This window comes from Sus scrofa, chromosome 15 (assembly GCF_054392235.1).
Source record: "Sus scrofa isolate SSC_HxYL_T2T_F1_AM1 chromosome 15, Sscrofa_HxYL_maternal_Yorkshire_Landrace_v2.0, whole genome shotgun sequence".
NCBI lineage: Eukaryota > Metazoa > Chordata > Mammalia > Artiodactyla > Suidae > Sus > Sus scrofa.
In genome coordinates, this window is record NC_139397.1 from 60,207,415 (window position 1) to 60,229,352 (window position 21,938).

Consider the following 21,938-nt stretch of genomic DNA (forward strand, 5'->3'; position numbering starts at 1 on the left):
ACCCCAGGGTAACCATGAGGGAAATAGGACAACCCCAAATTCAGGGAGAGTTGACAAAAATACCTGACCAGTACTCCTCAAAATTGTCTGGGTCACCAAACTTAAGGAAAGTCTGCGAAACTGTCACAGCCTAGAGGCACTAAGGAAATGTGACAACTAAATGTAATGTGTCCTGGTAGGATCCTGGAATATAAGAAAGGACATTAGGGGAAAAAATTAAAGAAATCTGAATACAGTAGGGACTTGAGTTAACAGTAATGTATCGATATTGGTTCATTAATTATAACAAATGTACCATGCTAACATAAGATATCGATAACCAGGGAAACTGACTGTCAAGTATGTGAGAACTCTGTACTGTCTTTGCACTTTGAATGGGTACAAATTTGGATGGGTATTTTGATAGAATCATGGGAGAGAAAAGGGGGCATTAGGGAAATCTGAATAAAGAGTGGACTTCAGTTAATAATAATGTATCCATATTAGCGCAGTAGTTGCTATGACAAACATGCCGCAGTAATATAACATCTTACCGTCAGGGGAAACTGGGTAAGGGGTATATGGGAACTTGGTATTATCTTTGCAACTTTTCGGTAAATCTAAACTATTGTAAAATAAAGTTTATTCAGAGAAAATAGAAAAGTCTGACTCCACCCTCTACACTACCAAGTCACCAATCCGACATGCAACCCTGCCTCCCTTCACTCTCAATGGGACCCCTCCCCTCTACCCAGCTGGGTCTTCCAGGGCCTCATCACCCACCCCCAAGCAAGCATTCTGCCCTGAGCCCCCACCAGGTGGAGCTCAGTCTCATTCCCACTTCCTTCCAAAACTCAAGATCCTACCAGACTTTTGGGGCCCAGGTGGAGGGGCCCTCTTTACCACTTCTGCCATGAGTCTTCAAACACCTGTCTCCTGCCTCCTCTGTGTTCTTATATGGCTTCTCTCTTTCTCTCCTTCTGCACTTGCACTTTGTCAGGCAGTGTTGTTCAATCCATCTCTTCCCCACCAAGCTGGAAGCCACTCTAGGGCAGGACCATCCGGCACTTCTCTATGTCCCCACAGCACTTACCGTGTTTCTCAGATCACTTTCCTCCTCCTAAGAGAGGTTTTGCAAGTTTTTTTTTTAAGTGTGGTAAAATATACACAATATAAAATTTACCATCTAGCCACTTTTAAGTGTACAGTTTTGCAGCATTAAGCGTATCTGCATTGTATTGCAACCATCCACCTCTGGAACATTTTCATCTTCTCAAACTGAAACTCTACCCCATTACTCACTCACCTCCTCACTGCCTCCTCCCTCCAGACACTGGCAGCCACCATGCTACCTTGTATCTATGAATTGGACTCCTCTATAAGTGGAATCATATAATAATATCCATCTTTTGTGACTTGCTTATTTCACTTAGCATGTCTTTCAATTAGTTCATGTTATAGTATATGTCAGAATTTCTTTTCTTTTTAAGGCTGAATAGTATTCCATTGTATGTATGAACCACAAAAAAACTTTTAATTTTCTAGAAGGATCACAATGATCACAAGAAGACTCCATGGAGGTCATGAGCGGAAAATGTCACATCTAGTTTTTGAGTTCATCTTCTCCCTGCTCCTCATCCACTTGGTTCAGAGTAACTGTTATGGACTGAATGTTTATGTTCCTCCAAAATTCCTATGTTGAAATCCCAACCCTGAAGGTGATGGTATTAGGAGGTGGAGTCTTTGGGGTTGACGAGGTCATGAGGGTGGAGCCTTCATGAACGGGACGATGCCCTGATAAAAGAAGCCCCAGAGGGCTCCCCTGCCCTCTCTGCATGTGAAGACATAATGGGAAAATGGTCATCTATAACTCTGAAGAGGGCTCTCACCAGAACCCAACCATGTGCCCCTGTGATTGTGACTTCCAGCTTCCAGAACTGTGAGCAATAAGTTTCTGTTGTTCAGGAGTTCCCGTCATGGCACCATGAGGTTGCATGTTCAATCCCTGGCCTTGCTCAGTGGGTTAAGGATCGGCGTTGCTGTGAGCTGTGGTGTAGGTCACAGATGGGGCTCGGATCCTGCGTTGCTGTGGCTCCGGCATAGGCCGGCGGCTACAGCTCCAATTAGACCCCTAGCCTGGGAACCTCCATATGCTGTGGGAGCAGCCCTAGACAAGGCAAAAAGATAATGACAACAACAACAACAAAAAAGGTTCTGTTGTTTATAAGCCACCTTGTCTGTGGAATTCTGTTATAGCATTGTCCTGAGTAAATTAAGACCGTAACCAAGACCAGTCGTCAGCCCTCCCTTCCAGCTCAGTGTATTCATGAGCAGCCTTTGCATTGTATTTGCCAATGTTCATTTACAGACATAAGTAACACGAGTTTCAATAATAAGATCAAATATCTCCTGGCAAAGCCTTGGATGGGTTAATAAATAAAGGTGACTACCGAATCCACCTCTCATCCGTCTTCTGCAGATTATTATAAGCTTGCTCTTTGCCCCAAAGAAAGGAGGATCAAGGAAATCAAGCATTCTACATGTGGTGATGTGAGACCACTGCAGGATGGCCCATTCTTACCATTTAGCCCCTAACCATATCAATTTCCTGACCGATTGAAGTCTAATCCTTAGTTTGCCCCATTCCCTCTGACCATTTTATTTATTAGCAGTAGTGTTGCTACTGTCATATGTCACTAGAGATAACGTTTAATTGCACTGGTCGGAGTAAGCACAGGTAACTGTCCTAAGGACAAATCCTGAAATCTCAATAGCTTAATACAACTAAGGTGTTTCTTGCCCTTGCAAGTCGAGTAGCTCTCCTCCATGGAGCTCCTCCAAAAGGTGACTCAGAATCACCTTCCTTCTTGTGAGTCACCATCTTGGCGTCCTTTTCTTCTAGCTTTGTAAACAAGAGAGAGAAAAGGCAGAGACGGCACCCTGATCTACAGCCTCAGACTGGAAATGATATTTCACTTCTGTCCACATCCCACTGGGGAGAGCTGGTCCTATGAAACCACATGTAAGGGGGGAATGTATCCTTCCTGCATGTCCGGGAAGAAAAGAAAATGGTTCGAGGATCGCATAGCATTGTCTTGGCTGCAAGAGCTCACAGATATCTGGAGCTCAGTGATCCTCTTGAGACCAGTGAGGTCTTTGGCTAATTCTTTGGAGAGACTCATCCAGAAAATTCTGCTGTTGGGCTTCATGGTTATAACAGCCATTATTTACTAAAAGCTTACTTCATATGTACACTTACCAATAGAAGTGTTTTACATGCATCACTCCACTTAAACCTATAGATATTTTAGAAGCGGAGTTCCCGTTGTGGCTCAGTGGTTAACGAATCCGACTAGGAACCATGAGGTTGCAGGTTTGATCCCTGGCCTTGCTCAGTAGGTTAAGGATCCAGTGTTGCTGTGAGCTGTGGTGTAGGTCACAGACACGGCTCAGATCCCACATTGCTGTGGCTCTGGCGTAGGCCAGCAACTACAGCTCTGATTAGACCCCTAGCCTGGGAACCTCCATGTGCCATGGGTGTGGCCTTAAAAGAGACATAAAGACAAAAAATAAAATAAAATAAAATAAAAATAAATACTTTAGAAGCAAATACAATTATTTAGATTCTTACTTCACATCTGAGAAAAATATTTTTGGTCCCCTATACTAGTTTGGCTTGCAGATGGCCACCTTCTCACTGTGCCTGCACATGGTCTTTGCTCTGTGCATGTGCATAGCAGTGTACAAAGGCCTTCTTATGAGGAAACTAGACATTATGCTAGGACTCACCCTAAATACCTCATTTTAACTTAGTTACCTCTTTAAAGCATTTATCTCCAAACACAGTTCCATTCCGAAGTACTAGAGGTTATATAAATTTGGGGAGGACACAACTCAGTTTGTAACAACTCCCAATTTTTATAGATGTATCCTATAAAAATAATCAAGAATGTGTGCAAAGATTTCACAAGTTGTTTACTGCAAACTTTCTTCTAATAACAAAAAAGTTCAGCTGCAATGAACTGAAAACCCAATTTAAAGTGGTTTAAACATAACAAGGAGTTTGGATGTAGGTGGTTATTGACATTGGCTTAATGGCTCTCTGAAGACCTCTTGCTGTTCTTGTTGTGCCAATCAGTACACAGTGGCAGCTGCAGCTCCAGACATCACGTCCACGTTCAAGGTAAGGAAAGGGGGAAGCAAAGGAGAATGGCCTCTTCTACCTCTTTTTATCAGGAAAGAAAAACTTTGCCAGAAATCTCCACAGAAACCTTTCTCTAATGTCTCCTGGCTAGAACTGAGTCCCTCATCCAGCTCAAGCTGAACAACTAGGAAGGAGTGAGCTTTAGGGTGAGTTTAGGGTGTTTAAAGCTCTGGAGAGAAGGAAAATCTGCATGGAGCTCACTGAGGCCTCCCCCTCCCCCACTTCTTTGTGCTTTTTTTTAGGGCTGCAGGTGTGACATATAGACGTCCCCAGGCTAGGGGTTGAATCAGAGCTACAGCTGCTGGCCTATGCCACAGCCACAGCCACACCAGATCCAAGCTGCATCTGTGACATATACCGCAGCTTGCGGCAACACCAGATCCTTAACCCACTGATCGAGGCCAGGGATCCAACCCATGTCCTTATGGATACTAGTCAGGTTCGTTTCCACTGAGCCACAACAGGAACTCCCACAGCCTGCTTTTTAAATTGTTGGGGGTTTTTTGTTTGTTTTTTGTTTTTGTTTTTGTTTTTGTTTTTGTTGTGGCTTGCAGAGGCTTGATTTGGGATAAGTTCCTAGACCAGGGACTGAACCCAGGCCACAGCAGTGGGAGCACCAAATCCTAACCACTAGATCACCAGGGAACTCCCAGAAGCTCCCTTTTGAGGACTAACATGACTAGAATATTCTGGGTGAATAGGGACTGCTCCAATTCCCTGGGGAAGAATTCAGGACAAGTGATGTGGGCTCAGCGAGCAATTCCAAGAGAAAGGGCTGATGCTCATCCAGCATATGACTCAGGAAGGGCTCCCTTCCAGACGTAGCACCCTCTTTTGGAAGCAATGGCTAAGTTTATGAAAGTAAGCCTAAAAATAAAAAATAAATAAATAAATAAGGTATTAGCCTTGAAATCCAGTTGTAGGCATCACCATTGCTTTTGTGGCAATCTGGTGCACAAGAACCAAACCAATTTTCTACAAGGGGACTGTGGCTGTTGAGAGAACAGATCAGTGGACCATCCAGAACCTGGAGAGCTTCCTAGACACCCCCTCTTTCTCTTCAGCTTGCATTTGGAATAAGAAGGAACCTTCTGGACCCCTGGGATTATGAGACAACTGAGGGGCAAGGAGGCCCAAGTGCTGTGAGCAAGGTCTCCATTAACTAGGAAGATAAAAGGGGAGTCTGTGCTTGTATCCCAAGTGGGTCATAATCTCCCAAGTAGCTTATTTTCCCTAAAACATCTACAGTGACTATGCTCTAGTTTTGTAAATAGGAAACAAAACAAAATAAAATGGTCTTTAAAAAACACAGTTGTTACCATTGACAAAAAAAGAAAGAAAGAAAAGCCCAATTTGTAATTACTTCAAGGTGTACTTTTCATAATAGCAAAAATAGTAAGCAATCCAAATGGCCACCCGTTGGGGTATTGTCATACATTCATCTAAAAGAATATGGAGTCATTAAAACAATAAATACATGGACTGTGTCAACACGTGGAAGTATGCGCAGGAATAAAAAACAAAGACGCACATGGTCACAGATTGCTGCCATGGAAAGTCGTGTTTAGACAGTGATAAAAGTGAAAAATAGCAGAGTTAGGTCAATAGTTGGCATTTTCAAGCCAAAGGATTCTTTGTGTTTAGGGGAGGTGTGAGGTGTAAGTCTCCACAGAAAGTGGGTTTTGTTGTTGTGTTTTTTTAAATAGTAAATCTAATTGATATGCCCTCTGTTAGGGACAGTGTGACCACACTCTCCCTGAGGTTCAAGTCTTCAGGGATGCCTCAGGCAAAAGAAGAACAGGAGTAAATTAATGTTCTAGGCCTCTTCCCTCGCTCTGCTCTAGCCGGGTTCCCTGTGTTCTCTACCTGGCTTCTTTTCCTCGCTCTTTCTCTTTCCCTCTCTCCCCATATCTCTCTGTCTCTTTCTCCCTATCTCTCATTTCTGTCTCTTTCCAAAGACTAATTTCATTAAGTCCATTCGCTCAGACCTTGCCCTCTGCTCCTTGGTACACAGCCAGTGTGGACTAATTAATTGCTGCTTGTATATAATCAGTTGGGACACACAGAATGTTTGCTATCCTTCTTAGAAAATATTTTTCTTCCTTATAGGATATCATTCCCCCTCTCCTCCAATTTAAAAAGCAACAGGTGTCCATTATAAAGAATTTCTAAAGTTTATAAATTCTATTGGTGGACAATGTTGTGCTTGTGGGGTTGGGGTCCTGACATACTCACAGCTTCTCCTAGGGGCTTCTTACCTATGGCTAGCCGTGCAGTGTGCTATGTGGCCTCGGCTGCTGGACCAGGGTAGATACCTGGCTCAAGGGCAGCCATGCCACAGGCTGGCCATGGTCCGTGGGGTGGGCTCTTGTGAAAGCCTTGTCCTGGTTTCACTGTGACTCACTGAGCCAATCAGGTCTCCTCTCTCGGAGTTTATGTCTTTTTAGGGCCAAACCCACAGCATATGGAAGTTCTCAGGCTAGGGATCCAACTGGAGCTGAAGCTGCCAGCCTACACAACAGCCATAGCAACTTGGGATCTGAGCCATATCTGTGACCTACACCACAGCTCATGGCAATGCCGGATCCTTAACCCACTGAGCGAGGCCAGAGATCCTCATGGATACTAGTTGGGTTCTTAACCTGCTGAGCCACAACGGGAACTCCTCTCTTGGAGTTTAAATGTGAGGCATACAGGAGTGGAAAGCAGGTAGAAGCAGCATCAGTCTAAGGACCACCGAGAGAAGGAAGGAGACAAAGGCTAGACGAAGCAGGACTTGTACACGAGCAGGAGGCAGAGAGGAGGATGAAGGGGAACAGAGAAGGTTGAGCTGGTGGTAGTAGAGGGTGGAGGAGACTGAGTGGGGAGGGTAGAAAGAGGGTGTTGGGGAGAGGGGAGGGAGAGGAGAGAGACACTAGACTCTTAGCTTTGTGAGGGAAGGGACCATGTTTGTATTGTGTCTGGAAAGAAATAGCCCTGGCATTTCATCCAATGAGAGCTGGACTGACTGACAGGATGAGGGAGCACAGACAGGGACAGCGGGTGGACCCTCTGCAGGGTCGGTGGCCTGTTGCCTCTGCAAAGTCTGAGCAGGTGACTGTCTCCATCTTACCCACATGGTCCTCATCCCGGTCTTCCATGCAGACAAGATTCCTGTCTTCTTGTTGCCTCAAGGTTCCTCACAGTAAACCTCATTAGGTATGGACCATTTTCCTGGTTCTTACAAGCTCAGAGAGTTCATGGAGAAATGTATAATAAAGAACAAAATAAAAATATCCTCCATGATGGAGTTCCCATTGTGGCGCAGCGGAAACGAATCCAACTAGGAACCATGAGGTTGCCGGTTCAATTCCTGGTCTTCCTCAGTGGGTTAGGGATCCAGCATTGCCATGAGCTGTAGTGTAGGTTGCAGATGTGGCTCAGATTTGGCGTTGCTGTGGCTGTGGCGTAGGCTGGTGGCTAGGCCTCCAATTAGACCCCTAGCCTGTGAACCTCCATATGCTGCGGGTGTGGCCCTAAAAAGCAAAAAAAAAAAAAAAAAATCCTCCATGAGTCAGAGATGATCACTGTCCACTTTCACCTGGCAAACATATTATTATGTGTTCCATTATTTTTATACTAAACAAGTGAAATATTTCTCTACTATAAATAAGTCTTTTAAAACGTGGTTTCAGGCAGTTCCTGTTGTGGCTCAATGGAAATGAATCTGACTAGCATCCATGAGGACATAGGTTCAATCCCTGTCCTCACTCAGTGGGTTAAGGATCTGGCATCGCTGTGAGCTGTGGTATAGGTGGCAGATGTGGCTCAGATCTGGCATTGCTGTGGCTGTGGTGTAGGCCAGAGGGTACAGCTCCAATTAGAACCCTAGCCTGGGAACCTCCATGTGCTGCAGGTGTGGCCCTAAAAAGACAAATAAATAAATAAAATAAAACACGGTTTGGGTGGCTGCACTTAGCCCCTTCACCATAAGGAGTATTAGGTGTTAGATGTTAGATACTGAGGTTCTTTCTGAAAGCTTGCTCATGAATATAACTCTGCCAGCCACACAAAGATTTGGACATGAATGTTTATGGCAGCTTTATTCTTAATCGCCAAACACTAGAAATAACCCCAATGCACAAGAACAGGAAAATGGATAAACAACCTATGATACATCCATGGATCGTGGAATACTGCTCAGCAACACAAAGGAACAAACCACTGACAGACACAGTATCGTGGGTGCATCTCAGAATCACTATGCTAAAATGGAAGAAGCCAGACAAGAACGTTACACACTGTGTGATGCCATTTACACAACCTATGTGAAAAGGCAAAACTGTGGCATAGAAAGCAAAAGCACGTCAGTGGTTGCCAGGGGCTGGGCTTGTGGGAGGGAACTGATGACAAAGGGCAGCACTTCCGGAAAGATGGGAACATTTTTCATCGTGCAGGCGTTTACACAACTGTATACATTGACACAATTCATCCAGCTGTACACCCAATAAGAGTAAATTTTATTGTATGCAAATTATACTCCCAATAAATACGACCCTTCCAAAATTAATAATGTCACACAGAAAGTCCCTTCTACAGGTCCCTTTTTGAAGATCTATGAGTATATTCATTGGATAAATTTCCAGAAGCAGAATCACTGGATCAAAGTAGGTTTTTTTTTTTTTTTGGTTTGGTTTTTGTTTCTAACAAGGCCTTTTGTAGAGACAAGGCCATAGAGTGGCTGTAAGACTTTGAGGAACTGGGCACAGAGGTAGCACACATGGGTGGTTTGCAGAAGTCGGGAGAGCAGCAAGGTTACTGCCTGGGTGATGACAGGGCCACTCTGCTGCTCTTCCTCGACATGTCAGGAACGTCTTGGTCCACTGATTCCCTTCTTTCCCTGCCTAAAGCCAGAGCTCAGCACAGCCCAGTGTTGTTTAGTTGAACTTCCTGTGACCTTGGGATCTGTGCTGCCCCAGGCGCTAGCCATACTCACTGTTCAGTACTTGATTGCGGTGAGTGCAAATCCGGAACTGAATCCTTGATTTTTTTTTTAAATGTTCACTTAATTAAAAATTAAATTTAAAAGCCACGCTACCATATTGGACGGCACAACTCTAGAAGCCGCCTGGTTCCTGACTGCAGGAGAAGGGGAAGGGTCAGTAGCTTGACATCCAGTGGCCAGCAGCCTGACTGGGGGCCACGGCCATGCAGACTGTGCAGCCTAGGCCTGATCACTGGGCTCTGCCTCATACTGCAGTGTCAGGACACAGGATCTTGTTCTGCTCCTTGAGTACCTGCCTCAAGCCCCTCCCTGGACTCCTTCTCCTGGTTCCTAGGCACCTGCCCGATTCCCTACAGCCCACTCCCGGGGAGTGGAATCCCGTGCAGGTGGCTTTGCAGGTTGGACACCAGGGCCTCAGGCTCCACACTCTATTCACCTGCATGCACCTCTGGCCACTTAAGCTGTCAGTCTACCTGTCTGGGCTTCTGCCTTGCTTACTGTTAGGGCTTGCTTCTCTGGAAGCTGGCTCATCCATGGTCATCAATGAAAGGAGAATCTTTATTATCTTTTTTTACGATCTCTGTCTTTTATCTTTTACTCCAAGCCTCTCAACCCTTATCTTTAAAAACTGACCTCACCCTTGGAATCTGCTACACACTGAGGCCACCTACGCCCAGGTGTGTCAGAGGCTGGGTGGAGAGAGGGGAAGTATGTGGAGATCAGCAGCGCACACACAATGCTTTGCTAAAAGGGAAATTTGGACAGATGCACCTGGATGATTTGGTTTAAAACCAGTCATATCACAGAACTTAGTCACAGCAGCATGAAGGCCTCCCCAGGCACCTCCCTGCCCAGCTCCCACAACAGGGGCCATCAGTCCCCAAGGCCTGGCACATGGTCAGAATCCTAAAGAGAGGGAGGGAGAGACTCCCTTCCCTGCCCAGCCAAGGTCAACACCCGCCTTGGGGTTTCTGATAGAGGGTTTGGGTTCCCCCAGATGATAAGCCCACCTTCTGCAGAGAAGACCAGCTCCTGCCCACACGCAGTGACCTTATCTCACAGTCTCTCCAGGTCACAACAGTCACCTCAAATCCCTAGTAGAAGCAGGACACACTGGGTTTGGGGTGCAGATGGGATATGAACGGGGCCATTTGCTCACACTGCCTCAGTCCCGCCCTGTCCCCCTGGACCTCGGCCTCCCTGGCTGAGCCAAACTGGACAGAAGGCCTCTCATTCCTCTGCAGAAGGACGTTTAAGTTATCTGATGGGCAGAAGCACATCTGGGCAGACAAGGGGATGTGGCCCTTGTTCTCCATGGGCACAGCCTCCAAAAATGACAAGACTTTGTTGACAATTGTAGAAGTAACATATTTCAGGGCTGACGCCGCCAATATGGTGGACAGGCCCTGGAGGAAACAGCGCAGGCTCTGTGCTGGCGCAGGGGGTGAAGGTGGACACAGTGCTAGAGGGGCAGGGCCTAGACCCTCAGTCCCCCCACCTCAGGGCACTCCCTGCCCTGGGCACACATCTTGCCCCTCCTGTTGGTAGAGAAGAGTGAATTTATAATAATGGGGGCAAAAAGAGGGCATTAATCTGGAAAACCTAGTGCTCTGCTAAAGGGGTTTCTGAGTTATGGCCACAAAAATATTTTGTGAGTCTGCCATCTGCCACAGCCTGATTCTCTAACAACTTAGCAATCAGTGTTAGACCTTTGAAGGTAAAAGGATTAGCTGAAATGTGATCTGAAATATATGTGTGATATTTTGTATGCATACTCTCCTGATTTCCACTCCATTGAAAGATGTTTAACATTCAGATTGTATTTATTTTACCAGTAAAACGTGGCATCTTCAGTTTAGCTACATGATATGTAATATGACATGACTGGGAAACAGGGGCCTCTGACCGAGTTCATCTTCCAGTTACAGGATCCATCTCATTCCTCAGACACAGACTATAGCAGGGGAATTAAGGGCTAGAAAGGGTGGTAGGGAAAGCTTACAGAGCTTCAATATGCTTGAAGGCAAAAATGATCATTGATGCTAAACCATCCTGGATGTTGTTCAGTCTCTGTTGATTCAGAAGGTTTATGAGGTCCTCGTTGTGCAACAGAGCCACCCTGAGGACACTGGCCCAGGGCTGTGGAGGACACGGGAGGCCATGCTGGCTCTGGCGATGGACTCTAGAAGCTGTGCATGTAGGCCTCTGTCCACTGAGGTGGAGCACATATCATGCACAACATTTGGTCCCAGAAGCCAAAAAGTTTGACCTTCTGTTGAAATTCTAGAAGTTAGTAAAAGGACATCCCATTAGCCGTATGAAGCAGATGGTTAAAGCAGTACTCGTGATCATTCTTTGCAATTTATTACACCATGCACAGAGGTGTTAAGATCTGGTGGGCACATCTCTTTTTGTCCTCATATAATTTTATAAATTTAACTCTTAAAAATTCTTTGTTGGATATTAAAATTCTGTGGGCTATTAAAAAAAAAAAAAGATCTGGCGGGCAGTTCAGACTTGAAATAACTCATACAGCTTTTAAAGGGTCTAAGTGACGGGAATGATTTAACTTATCACAAAAGCTTCATCTAATTCCACAGCCCCCAAAATTCCCCAAACTTCTGGCAAAGCCAGACAGGGCTCCACCTCACCTCCACAGCGACACCCCCATCCCCAACCAAGAGGCTGTCCACAAGCATCTCCAGCTTACATGCCTCAGCCTGGCCCTCTTATCGCCCTCAGAAGCACCTGTGCAGTTCCCCAAGCTAGGGACTCAGGGCCAACCCTCCTCTTCGCTCTCCTTCACCCCTTGCTGACTGGCCCCCAAGCTGGTAGAGCCGGTCAGAACCACCACTCAGCAGCAACCCCTCTATTTCAGGCTTCCTCCTCCCACCTGGCTCAGCAACAATCCACCCACCAGCCTCCCGGCTCCAGGCTCCACCACTGCAGCCTCCACTCCATCTAAGCGTCATTCTTCTTGAGACCAATCTTCTTAAAAGCTTTCTAAAGGTCAAATTCAAACTCTCCAGGGGGATAAACAAAGCCTTTCAGTGTCTGCCCTCCACCAATGGTCCCTTCTCCTGCCAGCCCCCAGGCTCCCAACTCTCAGACTTGCTGTGCTATGCTTCAGGCCCTGACCCTGTGCACGCTTCCCACCCCACGTTCCCTCTGCTCACACCAGCTGGGGCATTCACTCATCCTCCAAGATCCTCCTAGGAAGCCTTCCCAACTCCCCTGCAGCCATGCCTCTTAGAGCCCTTATATCACCTGTTGTTTTCCTTTGTGAGTGTGTGTCCCACTAGACTCTGAGCTCCTGGGAGGGCAGGTAACTTACACCCGAGGTGTGCCATTTAGCACAAAGTGGAAGCACACACCTGGCAATACTTGAATATCAGTACTTGTTCATGGAGATCTGAGCGGTTCCATTTTGGCTGAGACAAGGGTTGAGCAAAGCGATTCTTTATAATCACTGAAGAGATGCAAAGGTAGTGACCCTTTCCTTGTCCAAAGAGCCCCTTAATACTAGACACCACCTATTAAACATTTATACTAGGGGTCAGATTCTGCACCAAACACTTCCCACATTATCTCATTCACTACAATTCTATGAAAACTTCAGTAGTACCACAGTTTATAGGAAAGCAGATTCTACAGCAGAGGGGCCCTGGAGAGGCTAAACCACATGCCCAAGGCCCGGACTCCTAGCTACTGCACCGGAGAAGCAATGGATCCAGGATGTGGACTCTGCTCCAGGTCAGGTCTCCTGGAAGAATCTGCTACAGTTTCAGGGTGGTTGTGGGCAGGAGAAGGATGCTGGCTGGGTAGGAGAATTCAGGGAGACAGTCTCCCTTGTAGCAGCATTCTGATTGAATGAATGCAGTTTCTTTCCATTCTGGGCTTGCTGTTGATCACCAAGTGTATTCTAGGTGCCCTCAAAGTCCACCTGCAAAGCAGAGAAATCCAGACCCCTGGTGATCCAGCCAACTGACCCATCATTGATTATGGCTTGGCAGTGAGTGCTGCAGCTTCCAGGAGACCCTAGAGTAAAAATGACTTTGGCTTTAAGTGGGCATCCATCCCAAAAGACACATAGCATTAGTTTCTCTGCATCATCTGCAAAGGACCCTCCACTGATTGGGCCCAAGTGTGGGTCTGGGGCAGCTCCTAGCTCCATATGTGCCAACGCTCCCTCTCTCCAGAGGCCCATCCTCTCTCCAGTGGCAGTTAATCATGTCCTGTATCTATTCTGGGCCACATTCATTTCCCATGGTGCAAATTAAGTTCTGACAGTGTTCCTATCACATTTAATCTGTTGATTCTAGACAGCCAAACCCTTCAGCTTACTGATAACTCTTCCTCTGTATTAAAAGAATGGTTTTGGAGTTCCCGTTGTGGTGCAGTGGTTAACGAATCCGACTAGGAACCATGAGGTGGCGGGTTCGGTCCCTGGCCTTGCTCAGTGGGTTAAGGATCCAGCGTTGCCATGAGCTGTGGTGTAGGTAGCAGATGCGGCTTGGATCCCATGTTGCTGTGGCTCTGGCGTAGGCCAGTGGCTACAGCTCCGATTAGACCCCTAGCCAGGGAACCTCCATATGCCCCAGGGAGCGGCCCTAGAAAAGGCAAAAAGACAAAAAAAAAAAAAAAAAAAAAATTAAAAATTAAAAAAATAAAAATAAAAGGATGGTTTCGCCAGAACACAAGTCCGCTTCAGAAAGACCCACCCTCCCTCCCCTTCCTCTGCCCCTCCTCAGGAAGCAAGAAAACATCAACTTTGTTCAGCCCTTGTCCTTTATTTCAAAAACGCAGTGCGAGAAGGTAGCATTCCGCATACATCTTGCTAGCCAGGGGGACACCTAGTGGTGGAAGTATGAAATACAACAATGAGGAGTTAAGACTAGTCTTTAAAAAAAAACAAAGTCAGCTTTACTGAGGTAATGATAGGGGTGGAGTAGGCACAGGTAGTTGTAGAAGTCCTGATAAAGGACCACATTTAAAGAGGGAAACAGGGGACATTGGGAGATCACTGTAAATTAATAAATTGATCAAGAAAACCATCAGCACAAAGCAGGCTTATTTTGTTAGTGGAGCCTTGAGAATTGCCTCAGGTGGCAGATGGCATCAGGCCTGCATTCATACTCAGACCAAGGGCAAGGGTTTCAGGACCACCCTTCTGCGGATTTGAATACACACTTCACCAGATAGCAAGGAGGAGCTAATACTCCTAGAAAGGAAGAGGCGGGCTTTTCCAACCCCCACTCCCCTTGGATAGTAAAACCTGTAGCCCATGGGATCCTCTGGGCAGAGCTTCTGTGCCTGTCCGCTTGCATCTCTCACAAGCGTCCTATCTTAATAAATCTATTTCTTGCCTATCTCCTTGTCTCTCGCTGAATTCCTTCTGTGCAGAGACATGAAGAACCTGAACCTCAGTGAGTCCAGACACAGGGTGAGTGATTCTAATTTAAAACCTTGGGTTTAGGAGTTCCTTCTAAAATTTTTTCAAAAAATCTTCAACGTGGAAAAATTTTTTTTAAGATTTTTATTTTTGGAGTTCCCGTCGTGGCTCAGTGGTTAACGAATCCGACTGGGAACCATGAGGTTGCGGGTTCGGTCTCTGCGCTTGCTCAGTGGGTTGATGATCCGGCGTTGCCGTGAGCTGTGGTGTAGGTTGCAGATGCGGCTCGGATCCTGCATTACTGTAGTTCTGGTGTAGGCTGGAGACTACAGCTCCGATTAGACTCCTAGCCTGGGAACCTCCATATGCCGCAGAAGCGGCCCAAAGAAATAGCAAAAAAAAAAAAAAAAACAACAACAACTTGCATGATGGAAAACACTGACAAAATTGAGGGGAAAAAAAACAAAAAAAAAACAAAAAAAACCTTGGGTTTAAGTCCCAATCTGGGTTTAGGCTGGGTTCGAGTCCCGATCTGCATATAGGTTCATGTCCCAATCTGTGTTCAGGCCGTTAATACTGTCAATTTCAGTATGACTAACATACACTGTATATATTTAAAGTGTACAACTTGATGTCTTGACACATATACATCAGGAAATGATCACCCAAATCACGCTTAATAGAAACATTGTCTCTGCACAGCTACGACGTTATTTGGGGGAGTGGGTTTTGGATGAGGGGGTAGGATGGAAGGGTGGTTGTGTGTGTGTGTGTGTGTGTGTGTGTGTGTGTGTGTGTGTGTGTGTACGCGCGCGCATGTGTGCGTGGGCACGTGGTGAAAAGACTTAATTTAATATCAACTCTCTTAGCAAATTTCAAGTACACAAAACAGTGATTGTTAACTATCGCCACCGTACTGTACATTAGATCTTATTACTTATTCATCTTGCATAACTGAAATTTTGCATCATTTGAAGTTAAGAATATTCTTTTGAGCCTCTCATTTTTCTTTATTTTTTTCAGGATTTGTAAATTGTATCACTAAAGATGGAATGCTACAGATCAGAGCCTCACTACATTTTAAAAATCTGGCATTTCTAGGAAAATTGTCATCGGTCACCCTTTCGAATGCATTGGGTCCATGAGTGCATATTTAAAAACAAAACAAAACTCTTACTTTCCAAGTTGTCACACCCCCCTGAAGTATTTTCAGGCATCTCATAATTTGGGGGGCAGAGTCAAAATTTGGCAAAACAGAGGCAACAGAGGTGAGGGAAAGAGCCTCAACCAGTATTCAGGTGGAAGGATTCTGGTCCCTGTTCTGTCCCAGTTAGTGTGCCCATCAAGGGCAGGTCACTGACGTCCAGGCCTGTTTCATTAGTTGTCAAAAGAAAGTGTTAAACTACAAGATCCATAGTTTTAGCTTTAAAAGTTCCAGCTTTAAAAGTACTTAAATGTATGATAAATAATCATGCAGTGGATTAATATTTAGATCTCTTAGGGGCTAGAGGCTGAAGGTGGAAGCAAATTAGAACCTGTCCTTGGTAATCTGTTCTGGCACAGGAGCCCTAGTTCCGCTCCCACTGCACATGCCTACTTATGAATTATTCATGTCTTACACTCAGGCCTAAGGGGTGGGAGAGTGGTGGTAATTGCTAGTTAGACCTCTGAGATAAGCTGGGGCAAAGGAATGTTGTTTGCTAAGAGAAGGTAGGACCAGTTTTCCAGATGGAAAGTGAATTTACAGATTATCTAGTCTACACCCACCCACTTCCAGACCAAAAAACTCAAAGTGACTTAAGTGATTGGATCAAGATCACACAGCTAGTTAGTTGCAGAGTCAATAGTCCACAGAGAGGAAGAGCTGTTCTAAATAGCAAGAAACTCGCGGTGTTCATAACCCCACACATCCAATGGTAAAGAGTCTAGTTTCCACATTAACGTTCACGAAAGTCAGATAATACAACATCAAGTGGTGACAAATGGTAAAAGTCATTGCTCTGCACATGCATTAATCACAGACAGACCCCCAGATTCCTTGAGAGAGCAGAGAGAGGTGGTCCCCAGGAGAGCAGAGACAACACTTAGGAGGAAATTTATTTCTTGGATACAGAGTCTGATCAACGACAAAGGCCTTGTCCTCCAGAATCTTGAGCCAAACATTCCATTTAAAACTTTTTTAAATATTGTTATTGAGGAGTTCCTGTTGTGGCGTAGCAGAAACGAATCCAACTAGGAACCATAAGGTTGTGGATTCGATCCCCGGCCTCACTCAGTGGATTAAGGATCTGGAGTTGCCGTGAGCTGTGGTGTAGATCACAGATGCAGCTCGGACCCTCTGTTGCTGTGGCTGTGGCGCAGGTCAGCAGCTGTAGCTCTGATTCGACCCCTAGCCTGGGAACCTCTATATGCCGCAGGTGCGGCCCTAAAAAGAAGAAAAAAATTCTTATTGAACACAGAGAATTAATTACCACTGATTTTTTTTCCCCAAGTTTTTGCATATTGAAAGGAGGACAGCTTTATCAGCCTCATCTCTTTTTCACTTTCCTCCTCCTGGACCCTCTACCAACCAACCACCCTGGTGGCCTCTATCCTGGTCCCCAGCAGTCATTCTCCTGCCTCAGCACCCATGCTTGGGCAGCTCCCCTACCTGGAATGATCGTCTCCCATAATCTGGCTTACACTTTCTCCTTCAAGTCTCCACTTAAATGTCATCTTCACAGGAGGTGTTCACTGACCACCCTATAATTCAGGTGACAATCCCTCTCCTGGTTCCCTTCACTCGGCTCTATTTTTCCTTAGCATCACCTTCCAACACGCTACCTTGTTACCTGTCTCCGCTCTAGCCTGGAGGCTGCACGAGCGAAGTTTTGACCTGTCCTGTTCTCTGTGGTGCCTGGAGCCCCACAACAGTGCCTGGCACAGAGGAGGAGCTTCATAAACATTTCTGAGTGCAGGCAAGCTTTTACTCCCTTCCTGCTTTGGTCCCTGCTTGCCTCGGTCTTCAAACTGTGATCTCTTTCCCAGACCTGCTCAATCCCAACCCCTTCCTGGAAGCAGATCATCTTCACAGCGGAGAGAAGACAGTCTCCAGCCTCCTACTCCTTATTTAAGGAAACCAGAAAGGTTGAGTGAGTTGTTCAAAGCCACAGAGCCAGAACTTGACCTTGGATCTTTGGTTGACTCCCAACCCAGGGCTCTTTCCTTGTCTCCTGCTCCTCCAGGGGACACCTCCCTTCCCCACTGGAGCTGGCTCTCTGACGTGGCCTTCTCACACTCATCTCAGCAGTGCTCCACCCCATTCTGCCGCTGGACATGTGGCCTGGGCAAGTCACTTAACTTCTCTCTGCCCTGGGCTTCTCACTCCCTTCGAGGAATGATAATATTTGCCTTAGAGCATGTTCCCAAGGGTAACCGAGAAGGAGGAAGGGCAGCCCCTTCCACTGCCCCTCAGTGCCTGCTTGTTTCTTTCCATTTCACTGGCTTAGAGGGAGAAAGGGCAGTTGTTTTACAAAACCATCATGTTTCTTGAGGTCACTTCTGTGGCCTTCATCTCCTGGGCTAAACTCCTAGCAGACACTGAAGAAATACTTAAGGGGTAAAAGACAAGTTAAAGGGGCAGGTGGCAGGGAAAAAGCCTCCACCTTATGGGGTCATCTCACTGTCAGGGCTCATAGGTTTTAGCTCTGTGACCTACCGCCCCCCCCCCCATTAAAATAGATGATGAAGATGAACAAAGGTTTCAGGTTGCCAGGTAGGTGACACAGAGCTTTTTCTATTCCTCACAGGAGCTGGTTTGTTGGCAAGATGTCTGTTTCAAAACTGCCCTAAAGGGGCAGAAATCATGACTTCCTTAGAGACCATGATGATGAGTGTTTTCCAAGTTCTGCTCTTTAGTATTGAAAGAAAGGAAAGGAAAGAAAGAAGGAAGAAGGAAGAAAGAAAAAGAAACAATCCTCTAGAAAAGACTTCACATAACACTGGATTTAAGAGTCACGCAACTGCATTTTTTTTTTTTTTGGCTTTTTTTTTTGGCTTTTTTTTTTTTTTTTTTTTTCCTAGGGCCGCTCCCACAGCATATGGAGGTTCTCAGGCTAGGGGTCGAATTGGAGCTGTAGCCACCAGCCTATGCCAGAGCCACAGCAACTCGGGATCCGAGCCATGTCTGCGACCTACACCACAGCTCATGGCAACACCAGATACTTAACCCACTGAGCGAGGCCAGGGATCGAACCCACAACCTCATGGTTCCTAGTCGGATTCGTTAACCACTGCGTCATGACGGGAATTCTGGCAGCTGCATTTATACAGGACTTTTCAGTGCCTTTATGAAGCTTACAAGCATATGAGCGCAATAAAGAGAAGTGGAGGTGTACATACCCTCTAACATTTTCCCCAATTTACTTGTAACCTCCTCCCCCTGCCATGCCCACACACCCCCCATCACCCCCAGCCACGTAGCAAGCAGTTCTTGCAACTGGCCTTCTAGGGATATTTGGAGAGAAATTCAGCTGTAGGCAAAATTCCTTATATTGATGCTAAGAAGTTGAGCCTGGACAGTTAAAATGGCTCAGTTAAAATCAGACAAATAGTTAGTAGCAGAATCAGAGCTAGAATTCAGCATTCTGGTGTGTTTTTCATACTGTTCCTTTTACACAGCACCGAGGTGGATGAAAGGTTTTAAATCAGACCAGCTCTAATGAAAGATCCTACTATTTTCACTCAAAGAAATATACTGTCATGGGGTATAACCAATGACACAGACATTCTAGAGATAAAGAATGAAAAGTGTGCCCTGCATTTATGTGTGTGTGTGTGTTGTAGGAGTAACAGCAACAACATAGAAAGAAAGCTATATTCCCACCCAAAGTGGCTGACTAGTTCCCGAAAGCCCCAGGTCAAGGAGCGCCTCTCCCAGCCCTCCCCCACCCTCACACCTTCCTGGGAACAGTCAATAGTAAAAGCACCTGCTTCTGTGCTGAGCAGCACAGCCCAACCCAGTGCCCTGGTGCAGGAGGTGATGCAGTAAAGATCTCCACGTCTTGGGAGTTCCTGTCATGGCTCAGCAGTTAATGAATCCAACTAGTATCCATGAGGACTTGGGTTCTATTCCTGGCCTCGCTAAGTGGGTTCAGGATCTGGCATTGCCGTGAGCTGTGGTGTAGGTTGCAGATGCGGCTCGGATCTTCTGTTGCTGTGGTTGTGGTGTAGGCTGGCAGCTGCAGCTCTGATTGGACCCCTGTCCTGGGAACCTCCATATGCCTTGGGTGCAGCCCTAAAAAAAAAAAAAAAAAAAGAAACCTCCATGTCTTAATTCCCAGAACCTGTGCATGTCATTTCATACAGCAAAGGGGACTTTGCAGGTGTGATTAAGTTAAGATTTTTGAGATGGGGAGATTATCCTGGATTATCTGGGCATACTCTACATTATAAGTATCCTTATAAAAGGAAAGCCGAGAGTTCCCAGCTGTGGTGCAATGGGATTGGCGGTGTCTTGGGAGCAATGGGGCACAGCTTCCATCCCCGGCCCGGCACAGTGGGTTAAGGACCTGGCACTGCCACAGCTGAGCCTTGGGTCACAACTGCAGCTCAGATCTGATCCCTGACCCAGGAACTACATATGCCGCAGGGCGGCCAAAAAACGAAAAGGGAAAACAAAAAAAAAAAAAAGAGAGAGAGAGAGAGGAGGGCAGAGAGCTGACTGCAGAGGAGGAAAAGACACTGCAAAAGCAAGGAGGTCAGAGTAAAGAGCTGCAAGAATAGGAACACCAGTTGCCACCAGAAGTTGACAAGGATGAGGAAACAGATTCTGGCTTGGAGGTTTCAGAAGGAACCAGGCCTGGATATCAGTCCAGTGAAAATGATTGCAGACTTCTGACCTCCGGAACCATAAGAGGAGGAATCTGTATTTTTTGTAGTAATTTGTTACAGTAGTGATAGAACAATCATATTATATACCCAGTTGATGAGAGCAGCCCAGCTCCCTCTGAGTTGGCTGTGCCACCCAGATGAGAGGAGCACAAGCCACAGCACTGATGTGACAGGCTCAGGTGTGTGGCTCAGTCATCTCACATGGCCAGTAGCCACCCAGAGGTCTCCTGCGAGCACTGCCCTCTACACAGCTTCACAGGGAAGGGGCTGGGCTTCCCTGTTCAGAGAGAACACCCTGTTTGTCCCTGTTTTCCCCTGTTTCCAGCAGTTGGCACTGACTGATCTGCGGCACCACGCCTTACCTATGTGGGCCTCAGTGATGGTTTTCCTTAGCAGCATCACAACTTGGCCATTGGGTAAACCTCGAGTCAAGCCAGTTAGAGCTGCTTGGGATGCACTTACTTATTAAATGTTTCAACACTGCCAGGGTGTATTTTCTCCATGCATTCTGGAACGCTTTTTGACATTGTTATCACTCCTGCATAACCTGAGCTGATGTTTCATAATAACACTGCACCACCAAATCTGAGGCCCAGGAAGCTATTCCACCTGAAACCATTGAAACATGTGAGTCAGAGTGAATTTCTTACAGGCCAAGGCAGCTAAAGAAAGTGTCTTTGGCAGGGCTGCTATTTTGTTTGTAGAAGACAGGCTAGTGGCAACAATGAGTTAGGATGAATGAGCAAAAATCCAGCTCTGTGATACCACGGCTGCATGCTGCACTGTGTTCCTGTGAGTCCCCAAGCCAGTGCCAGAGGGGAGGCCATGGGTCTGGGGTGACCTCTGCAATCTGCTCGGCAAGCACAGGAACCAGGGCACAGGCTGGATTACACAAGGGCCGGGCAGGCCAACAGTGCTACTTGAAGTCAGCTTGAAGCCAAGTCTGAAAAGTCCCACTGACTCTCTCGATGTAATCACATCACCAGAAATGAAATGTGACCAAGGGCAGGGATGTCACAGAGGCAGCTCTTGGGACACCATGCTGCAGCCTCTTTCCTGCTTCTCCTTCAGGTACATGAAGCCACGAAGCCCTACAGGCTGCACGTATATCAGGGCCCCACCTTCCCCAGGCCCTGGGAGGGAACCTTCAGAATGAGAGTATTGAATTGTACAATTTAAACCTCTTAGCTCAATAGCCCAAAGACTTGATTTCCAAAGCTAGAAGGCTCTTCCTGTCTCACACAGACCTTCAGGAGTCTCGTACAAAATTCTTACACCACTAACTGGCAGCTAACAGAGGAGATTTCAGAGCCAGGCTCCTGGGCTACAATCCCAGCTCTGCTATGTGATCATGGCAAGGTCCTTAAACGTCTCTGCTTCAGTCCCCTCATCTGTAAAAAGAGGATAAAAAATGCTACTTACCTCAAAGGACTGTGGTGAACATTCGATGAGTTAGTATGCGTCAATGCTCCAATAGCTCCTGGAATAAACAAAGGTTGGCATTATTT

The 21,938-nt window shown here is 46.3% G+C and overlaps 1 long non-coding RNA gene across 2 annotated transcripts in view; it reads right to left on the reverse strand.

The window, feature by feature from the left end:
• The window catches only part of LOC146395868 (uncharacterized), a 187,514-nt gene that overhangs the window by 83,798 nt on the left and 81,778 nt on the right, over positions 1 to 21,938 (reverse strand). For both annotated transcript variants that reach the window (XR_014830449.1, XR_014830448.1), the window contains one exon: positions 21,853 to 21,910. This is a non-coding gene — a long non-coding RNA (uncharacterized LOC146395868). The remainder of the gene's footprint in view (positions 1 to 21,852; positions 21,911 to 21,938) is intronic.